Source organism: Archocentrus centrarchus, chromosome 3 (assembly GCF_007364275.1).
Source record: "Archocentrus centrarchus isolate MPI-CPG fArcCen1 chromosome 3, fArcCen1, whole genome shotgun sequence".
Classification (NCBI taxonomy): Eukaryota; Metazoa; Chordata; class Actinopteri; order Cichliformes; family Cichlidae; genus Archocentrus; species Archocentrus centrarchus.
Window position 1 is genome coordinate 22,921,563 of NC_044348.1, and position 10,493 is coordinate 22,932,055.

The window sequence follows — 10,493 nt, forward strand, 5'->3', positions numbered from 1 at the left end:
GCCCACTAATTAATATGTCACAATGCTCTATGTAATGCCTGCAGCCATCAATGAAACTGTAATGACCATAGGATGATGAGTATCAGTGTCCTACTGATTTCCTGTTGCCACTAGGTGGGCGTTATGAGTGTGAAACAAAGCTGATAGAGGGGTGTGTCCGGTCCTCCCGTACCCTCCATTAAGCCTGTGAAGTTTGAGGCAGATCGGACAATGTATGTCAGAGATGTAACAATTTGGTGCACTGTGGTATATGAGTAAAATCCCACATTTAGAGGGTTGCTACGGCAACAGCGTTCAATATTCTACAACACCATGAATATCTTTTGATGGGCTACTTGTGTAGATGATCTGGAGCCATTTTGGTGGGACTGGATGAAAAGCTGTAGTAGAAGATGATTCAAATAGCAGGCCTGAAAAATGTGAAAAATGCTGCAAAAATGACACCTTAATTAGAACATGTCAGGCTTCCTGTTGGATTTCGGCTATCGGTCCAAGAGACTTTTTTGTACGTCTTAGGATGTTACTTCAGCATGCACGATTTCAGGTACACAGACCAAGCACTGCCCTGGGGCTGATGTTTAGAACCTATCTGGGCCTGAAATGGAAAAAAAGTCCAAATTCAGAGGGTTGCTACGGCAACACCGTTCAATATTCTACAAAACCATGAATATCTTTGATGGGCTACTTGTGTGGATGATCTGGAGCCATTTTGGTCTCACGGGTCAAATGCCCTAGGAGGAGGTTGAGGCAAAAGGCCTGGAAAAGGCGAAAAATGCTGCAAAAATGACACTTTAAAGTGAACGTGGCTGACTTCCTGTTGGTTTTCGGCTATCGGTCCAAGAGACTTTTTTGTAGATGTTAGCATTTTACATCAGCAGGCACATTTTCAGGTACATAGAGAAAGCACAGCCCAGGGGCTGATGTTTAGAATGTCTGTGAATTGAAATTGAAAAAAGTCCAAATTCAGAGGGTTGCCATGGCAACACTGTTCAATATTCTACAAAACCCTGAATAACTTTTGATGGGCTACTTGTGTAGATGATCTGGAGGCAATTTGGTGTCAGTGGGTGAAATGCCCTAGGACAAGTTCGTTCAAATAGCAGGCGTGGAAATGGCAAAAATTGACACCTTCAATTGAAGATGGCCGACTTCCTGTAGGGTTTGGGGTATGGGTCCAAGAGACTTTTTTGTACGTGTTAGTATGCTACACGAGCCTGTACATTTTCATACATGTAGATAAACGTAGCTCCGGGGCTACTCAAAAAACTTGCTATTTTAAGATATTCCGAGCTGCCACTAGGCGGCGCTCTAACCGTTTATGGACTTTATGCATATGAGTGTGTTCAGGGCAGCATGCTTATCACACCACTGAAGTTTGAGCCAGATTGGGCAAGTTGGCTTTGAGTTACAGCCATTTTTGTGTTCATGGCGAATCATCAAACTTTGCCGTCCCATAAGGGTCACGGCCTTTTGTCAAAAACTCACAGTTTTGAAAACACAGTAAGTCCAACTTCTTAAGGCTTTCCAGGTGAAATTTGAGATGGTTCTGCTGAAACCGACCTTGGAGCTGGACCTCCAAGTGTAAAATATGACATTTCCTGTTCCCACTAGGTGGCGCTGCGACTGATATTAAATATTGTCATATGTATGTGTTCAGGGGGGCACCCTCATCCTACTGGAGAAGTTTGATGCACATTGGATCATGTAGGTATGAATGAGAGGCAATCAAATTTTCATGGCGAATGATCAAAGGTCAAAGGGGCATAAGGACCCCTCCCCCTTGGCAAAAACTCACCATTTTCGAGATTTAGATTCCCCTGGGTGTGTAGGTTAGACAAACCAAATATGAAGATGATAACGTCTAAAACCTCTGAGTTATTAGAGAAAGTGTGAGGGCTGCAAATCGCCAAATTTGCATAATTAATTCAAAATGGCGGACTTCCTGTTGGGTTTAGGGCATGGCTCCAAGAGGATTTTTTGTGCGCCTGGACATGATATACATGTGTATGAAGTTTCATTCATGTACGTGAAACACAGCGGTGGGGCTCCAGTTTAGGGGGCGCTAGCGAGCCATTTGGGCGCGCCCTTGCCCGAGCCCATTAAAATACTTAAATTTTCACCAGGTGTGACTCATGTGCAAAGTTTCATGAGTTTTTGAATATGATAAAGCCCCCAAAAAGCCAATTCATTTGCCTGAATAATAATAATAATAATTAAAGCCGCAAGCGGCGATGAGCGGGCCCTCGCACCCGGCGCGCGTCGACCCCTGGCGCGCTCCAGCCAAGCCGCGCGTCGACCCGTGGCACGCTCCAGCCGAACCGCGCTCGGAGGTTCTCGCAGACGAGAGAGTAGCTGGCTCACCCGGCTGCTGACGGCTCAGCAGGCTAGCCGTACTTCGCGTCGATCGTCTCCCGCTTCCACTAGGTGGCGTCGGTGAGTGCCCACTAATTAATATGTCACAATGCTCTATGTAATGCCTGCAGCCATCAATGAAACTGTAATGACCATAGGATGATGAGTATCAGTGTCCTACTGATTTCCTGTTGCCACTAGGTGGCGTTATGAGTGTGAAACAAAGCTGATAGAGGGGTGTGTCCGGTCTCCCTTACCCTCCCATTAAGCCTGTGAAGTTTGAGGCACATCGGACAATGTATGTCAGAGATGTAACAATTTGGTGCACTGTGGTATATGAGTAAAATCCCACATTTAGAGGGTTGCTACGGCAACACCGTTCAATATTCTACAAAACCATGAATATCTTTTGATGGGCTACTTGTGTAGATGATCTGGAGCCATTTTGGTGTGACTGGATGAAAAGCTGTAGTAGAAGATGATTCAAATAGCAGGCCTGAAAAATGTGAAAAATGCTGCAAAAATGACACCTTAATTAGAACATGTCAGGCTTCCTGTTGGATTTCGGCTATCGGTCCAAGAGACTTTTTTGTACGTCTTAGGATGTTACTTCAGCATGCACGATTTCAGGTACACAGACCAAGCACTGCCCTGGGGCTGATGTTTAGAACCTATCTGGGCCTGAAATGGAAAAAAAGTCCAAATTCAGAGGGTTGCTACGGCAACACCGTTCAATATTCTACAAAACCATGAATATCTTTTGATGGGCTACTTGTGTGGATGATCTGGAGCCATTTTGGTCTCACTGGGTCAAATGCCCTAGGAGGAGTTGAGGCAAAAAGGCCTGAAAAAGGCGAAAAATGCTGCAAAAATGACACTTTAAAGTGAACGTGGCTGACTTCCTGTTGGGTTTCGGCTATCGGTCCAAGAGAGTTTTTTGTAGATGTTAGCATCTTACATCAGCAGGCACATTTTCAGGTACATAGAGAAAGCACAGCCCAGGGGCTGATGTTTAGAATCTCTGTGAATTTGAAATTGAAAAAAGTCCAAATTCAGAGGGTTGCCATGGCAACACCGTTCAATATTCTACAAAACCCTGAATAACTTTTGATGGCTACTTGTGTAGATGATCTGGAGCCAATTTGGTGTCACGTGGGTGAAATGCCCTAGGACAAGTTCGTTCAAATAGCAGGCGTGGAAATCGCAAAAATTGACACCTTCAATTGAAGATGGCCGACTTCCTGTAGGGTTTAGGGTATGGGTCCAAGAGACTTTTTTGTACGTCTTAGTATGTTACATGAGCATGTACATTTTCATACATGTAGATAAAACGTAGCTCCGGGGCTACTCAAAAACTTGCTATTTTAAGATATTCCGAGCTGCCACTAGGCGGCGCTCTAACGTTTATGGACTTTATGCATATGAGTGTGTTCAGGGCAGCATGCTTATCACACCACTGAAGTTTGAGCCAGATTGGGCAAGTTGGCTTTGAGTTACAGCCATTTTTGTGTTCATGGCGAATCATCGAACTTTGCCGTCCCATAAGGGTCACGCCCTTTTGTCAAAAACTCACAGTTTTGAAAACACAGTAAGTCCAACTTCTTAAGGCTTTCCAGGTGAAATTTGAGATGGTTCTGCTAAACCACCTTGGAGCTGGACCTCCAAGTGTAAAATATGACATTTCCTGTTCCCACTAGGTGGCGCTGCGACTGATATTAAATATTGTCATATGTATGTGTTCAGGGGGGCACCCTCATCCTACTGGAGAAGTTTGATGCACATTGGATCATGTAGGTATGAATGAGAGGCAATCAAAATTTCATGGCGAATGATCAAAGTTCAAAGGGGCATAAGGACCCCTCCCCCTTGGCAAAAACTCACCATTTTCGAGATTTAGATTCCCCTGGGGGTGTAGGTTAGACAAACCAAATATGAAGATGATAACGTCTAAAACCTCTGAGTTATTAGAAAAAGTGTGAGGGCTGCAAATCGCCAAATTTGCATAATTAATTCAAAATGGCGGACTTCCTGTTGGGTTTAGGGCATGGCTCCAAGAGGATTTTTTGTGCGCCTGGACATGATATACATGTGTATGAAGTTTCATTCATGTACGTGAAACACAGCGGTGGGGCTCCAGTTTAGGGGGCGCTAGCGAGCCATTTGGGCGCGCCCTTGCCCGAGCCCATTAAAATACTTAAATTTTCACCAGGTGTGACGCATGTGCAAAGTTTCATGAGTTTTTGAATATGATAAAGCCCCCAAAAAGCCAATTCATTTGCCTGAATAATAATAAAATAATTAAAGCCGCAAGCGGCGATGAGCGGGCCCTCGCACCCGGCGCGCGTCGACCCCTGGCGCGCTCCAGCCAAGCCGCGCGTCGACCCGTGGCACGCTCCAGCCGAACCGCGCTCGGAGGTTCTCGCAGACGAGAGAGTAGCTGGCTCACCCGGCTGCTGACAGCTCAGCAGGCTAGCCGTACTTCGCGTCGATCGTCTCCCGCTTCCACTAGGTGGCGTCGGTGAGTGCCCACTAATTAATATGTCACAATGCTCTATGTAATGCCTGCAGCCATCAATGAAACTGTAATGACCATAGGATGATGAGTATCAGTGTCCTACTGATTTCCTGTTGCCACTAGGTGGCGTTATGAGTGTGAAACAAAGCTGATAGAGGGGTGTGTCCGGTCTCCCTTACCCTCCCATTAAGCCTGTGAAGTTTGAGGCAGATCGGACAATGTATGTCAGAGATGTAACAATTTGGTGCACTGTGGTATATGAGTAAAATCCCACATTTAGAGGGTTGCTACGGCAACACCGTTCAATATTCTACAAAACCATGAATATCTTTTGATGGGCTACTTGTGTAGATGATCTGGAGCCATTTTGGTGTGACTGGATGAAAAGCTGTAGTAGAAGATGATTCAAATAGCAGGCCTGAAAAATGTGAAAATGCTGCAAAAATGACACCTTAATTAGAACATGTCAGGCTTCCTGTTGGATTTCGGCTATCGGTCCAAGAGACTTTTTTGTACGTGTTAGGATGTACTTCAGCATGCACGATTTCAGGTACACAGACCAAGCACTGCCCTGGGGCTGATGTTTAGAACCTATCTGGGCCTGAAATGGAAAAAAAGTCCAAATTCAGAGGGTTGCTACGGCAACACCGTTCAATATTCTACAAAACCATGAATATCTTTTGATGGGCTACTTGTGTGGATGATCTGGAGCCATTTTGGTCTCACTGGGTCAAATGCCCTAGGAGGAGTTGAGGCAAAAAGGCCTGAAAAAGGCGAAAAATGCTGCAAAAATGACACTTTAAAGTAAACGTGGCTGACTTCCTGTTGGGTTTGGCTATCGGTCCAAGAGAGTTTTTTGTAGATGTTAGCATCTTACATCAGCAGGCACATTTTCAGGTACATAGAGAAAGCACAGCCCAGGGGCTGATGTTTAGAATCTCTGTGAATTTGAAATTGAAAAAAGTCCAAATTCAGAGGGTTGCCATGGCAACACCGTTCAATATTCTACAAAACCCTGAATAACTTTTGATGGGCTACTTGTGTAGATGATCTGGAGCCAATTTGGTGTCACTGGGTGAAATGCCCTAGGACAAGTTCGTTCAAATAGCAGGCGTGGAAATCGCAAAAATTGACACCTTCAATTGAAGATGGCCGACTTCCTGTAGGGTTTGGGGTATGGGTCCAAGAGACTTTTTTGTACGTCTTAGTATGTTACATGAGCATGTACATTTTCATACATGTAGATAAAACGTAGCTCCGGGGCTACTCAAAAAACTTGCTATTTTAAGATATTCCGAGCTGCCACTAGGCGGCGCTCTAACGTTTATGGACTTTATGCATATGAGTGTGTTCAGGGCAGCATGCTTATCACACCACTGAAGTTTGAGCCAGATTGGGCAAGTTGGCTTTGAGTTACAGCCATTTTTGTGTTCATGGCGAATCATCGAACTTTGCCGTCCCATAAGGGTCACGCCCTTTTGTCAAAAACTCACAGTTTTGAAAACACAGTAAGTCCAACTTCTTAAGGCTTTCCAGGTGAAATTTGAGATGGTTCTGCTAAACCACCTTGGAGCTGGACCTCCAAGTGTAAAATATGACATTTCCTGTTCCCACTAGGTGGCGCTGCGACTGATATTAAATATTGTCATATGTATGTGTTCAGGGGGGCACCCTCATCCTACTGGAGAAGTTTGATTCACATTGGATCATGTAGGTATGAATGAGAGGCAATCAAAATTTCATGGCGAATGATCAAAGTTCAAAGGGGCATAAGGACCCCTCCCCCTTGGCAAAAACTCACCATTTTCGAGATTTAGATTCCCCTGGGGTGTAGGTTAGACAAACCAATATGAAGATGATAACGTCTAAAACCTCTGAGTTATTAGAAAAAGTGTGAGGGCTGCAAATCGCCAAATTTGCATAATTAATTCAAAATGGCGGACTTCCTGTTGGGTTTAGGGCATGGCTCCAAGAGGATTTTTGTGCGCCTGGACATGATATACATGTGTATGAAGTTTCATTCATGTACGTGAAACACAGCGGTGGGGCTCCAGTTTAGGGGGCGCTAGCGAGCCATTTGGGCGCGCCCTTGCCCGAGCCCATTAAAATACTTAAATTTTCACCAGGTGTGACGCATGTGCAAAGTTTCATGAGTTTTTGAATATGATAAAGCCCCCAAAAAGCCAATTCATTTGCCTGAATAATAATAATAATAATAATTAAAGCCGCAAGCGGCGATGAGCGGGCCCTCGCACCCGGCGCGCGTCGACCCCTGGCGCGCTCCAGCCAAGCCGCGCGTCGACCCGTGGCACGCTCCAGCCGAACCGCGCTCGGAGGTTCTCGCAGACGAGAGAGTAGCTGGCTCACCCGGCTGCTGACGGCTCAGCAGGCTAGCCGTACTTCGCGTCGATCGTCTCCCGCTTCCACTAGGTGGCGTCGGTGAGTGCCCACTAATTAATATGTCACAATGCTCTATGTAATGCCTGCAGCCATCAATGAAACTGTAATGACCATAGGATGATGAGTATCAGTGTCCTACTGATTTCCTGTTGCCACTAGGTGGCGTTATGAGTGTGAAACAAAGCTGATAGAGGGGTTGTGTCCGGTCTCCCTTACCCTCCCATTAAGCCTGTGAAGTTTGAGGAGATCGGACATGTATGTCAGAGATGTAACAATTTGGTGCACTGTGGTATATGAGTAAATCCCCACATTTAGAGGGTTGCTACGGCAACACCGTTCAATATTCTACAAAACCATGAATATCTTTTGATGGCTACTTGTGTGATGATCTGGAGCCATTTTGGTGTGACTGGATTGAAAAGCTGTAGTAGAAGATGATTCAAATAGCAGGCCTGAAAAATGTGAAAAATGCTGCAAAAATGACACCTTAATTAGAACATGTCAGGCTTCCTGTTGGATTTCGGCTATCGGTCCAAGAGACTTTTTGTACGTCTTAGGATGTTACTTCAGCATGCACGATTTCAGGTACACAGACCAAGCACTGCCTGGGCTGATGTTTAGAACCTATCTGGCTCTGAAATGGAAAAACGTCCAAATCAGAGGGTTGCTACGGCAACACCGTTCCAATTTTCTACAAAACAATGAATATCCTTTTGAGGGCTACTTGTGTGGATGATCTGGAGCCATTTGGTCTCACTGGGTCAAATGCCCTAGGAGGAGTTGAGGCAAAAAGGCCTGAAAAAGGCGAAAAATGCTGCAAAAATGACACTTTAAAGTGAACGTGGCTGACTTCCTGTTGGGTTTCGGCTATCGGTCCAAGAGACTTTTTTGTAGATGTTAGCATCTTACATCAGCAGGCACATTTTCAGATACACAGAGAAAGCACAGCCCAGGGGCTGATGTTTAGAATCTCTGTGAATTTGAAATTGAAAAAAGTCCAAATTCAGAGGGTTGCCATGGAAACACCGTTCAATATTCTACAATACCATGAATAACTTTTGATGGGCTACTTGTGTAGATGATCTGGAGCCAATTTGGTGTCAGTGGGTGAAATGCCCTAGGACAAGTTCGTTCAAATAGCAGGCATGGAAATCGCAAAAATTGACACCTTCAATTGAAGATGGCTGACTTCCTGTAGGGTTTGGGGTATGGGTCCAAGAGACTTTTTTGTACGTGTTAGTATGTTACATGAGCATGTACATTTTCATACATGTAGATAAAACGTAGCTCCGGGGCTACTCAAAAAACTTGCTATTTTAAGATATTCCGAGCTGCCACTAGGCGGCGCTCTAACGTTTATGGACTTTATGCATATGAGTGTGTTCAGGACAGGGTGCTTATCACACCACTGAAGTTTGAGCCAGATTGGGCAAGATGGCTTTGAGTTACAGCCATTTTTGTGTTCATGGCGAATCATCGAACTTTGCCGTCCCATAAGGGTCACGCCCTTTTGTCAAAAGTCACAGTTTTGAAAACACAGTAAGTCCAACTTCTTAAGGCTGTCCAGGTGAAATTTGAGATGGTTCTGCTAAACCACCTTGGAGCTGGACCTCCAAGTGTAAAATATGACATTTCCTGTTCCCACTAGGTGGCGCTGCGACTGATATTAAATGTTGTCATATGTATGTGTTCAGGGGGGCACCCTCATCCTACTGGAGAAGTTTGATGCACATTGGATCATGTAGGTATGAATGAGAGGCAATCAAAATGTCATGGCGAATGATCAAAGTTCAAAGGGGCATAAGGACCCCTCCCCCTTGGCAAAAACTCACCATTTTCGAGATTTAGATTCCCCTGGGGGTGTAGGTTAGACAACCAAATATGAAGATGATAACGTCTAAAACCTCTGAGTTATTAGAAAAAGTGTGAGGGCTGCAAATCGCCAAATTTGCATAATTAATTCAAAATGGCGGACTTCCTGTTGGGTTTAGGGCATGGCCCCAGAGGATTTTTTGTGCGGCCTGGACATGATATACATGTGTATGAAGTTTCATTCATGTACGTGAAACACAGCGGTGGGGCTCCAGTTTAGGGGCGATAGCGAGCCATTTGGGCCTGCGCCCTTGCCCGAGCCCATTAAAATACTTAAATTTTCACCAGGTGTGACGCATGTGTAAAGTTTCATGAGTTTTTGAATATGATAAAGCCCCCAAAAAGCCAATTCATTGCCTGAATAATAAAAAAAAAAATAATAATAATAACGAAGCAATTACACAATAGGGCCTTCGCACAGTCGTGCTCGGGCCCTAATTAAAACCGCAAGCGGTGATATCGGGCCCTCGCACTCCGCGCGCGTCGACCTGTGGCGCCTCGTCGACCCGTGCCGCACTCGGAGGTTTTGTGATCGTGATGGGTCTCTAGAAAGTTGAATTCTTTAAGAAAAAGGTATCTTTGCTCTCGGCATAGACGCAATGGAATATTTGGGGGTGTGGTCACGGCTCCAGCATGCAAAATAGGGCATGGGTCTGATTGACTTTTTTGATGGGCTGTTTGTCTAGATGATGTGGAGCCAATTGGTCTCACTGGGTGAAATGCCCTAGGAGGAGTTCATTCAAATAGCAGGCCTGAAAATCGCAAAAATTGACACCTTCAATTGAAGATGCTGGACTTCCTGTAGGGTTGGAGTATGGCTCCAAGAGACTTTTTTGTATGTCTTAGGATGTTACATGAGTGTGCAAAATTTCAGAGCTGTAGATAAAATGTAACTCAGGGGCTAGCTAAAAACATGGTATATTATGATATTTAAAGCTGCCAGTAGGGGGCGCTCTAACGTTTATGGACTTATGCATATCAATGTGTTCAGGGCAGGAGGCTTATCAAATAGATGAGGATTTTGTAAGGATGGTGAAAGATATTTCATGTATTTCAGAGCAAAACTAATTCTGTGGACGGTCATACAAATTTTCATTTGCTTCTGTAGGGGGCGCTATTGCGCCTACAGTCTTGAATCTGTAGTTATGGATTCAGCCTGGGTGTGTACATGAGTGATTAAATTTTCAGCCTGATCAGACAAAGCATGTGCGAACAAGTGCACAAACAATTTTGGTGGTGAGGGAGAAAAACAAAGGCCAAATTTAATGGCCTTTGTTACAAGGCCGTTTAATATTTTTAAAGATTTCCCAATATTTGATGGGCTACTTGTGTAGATGATCTGGAGCCAATTTGG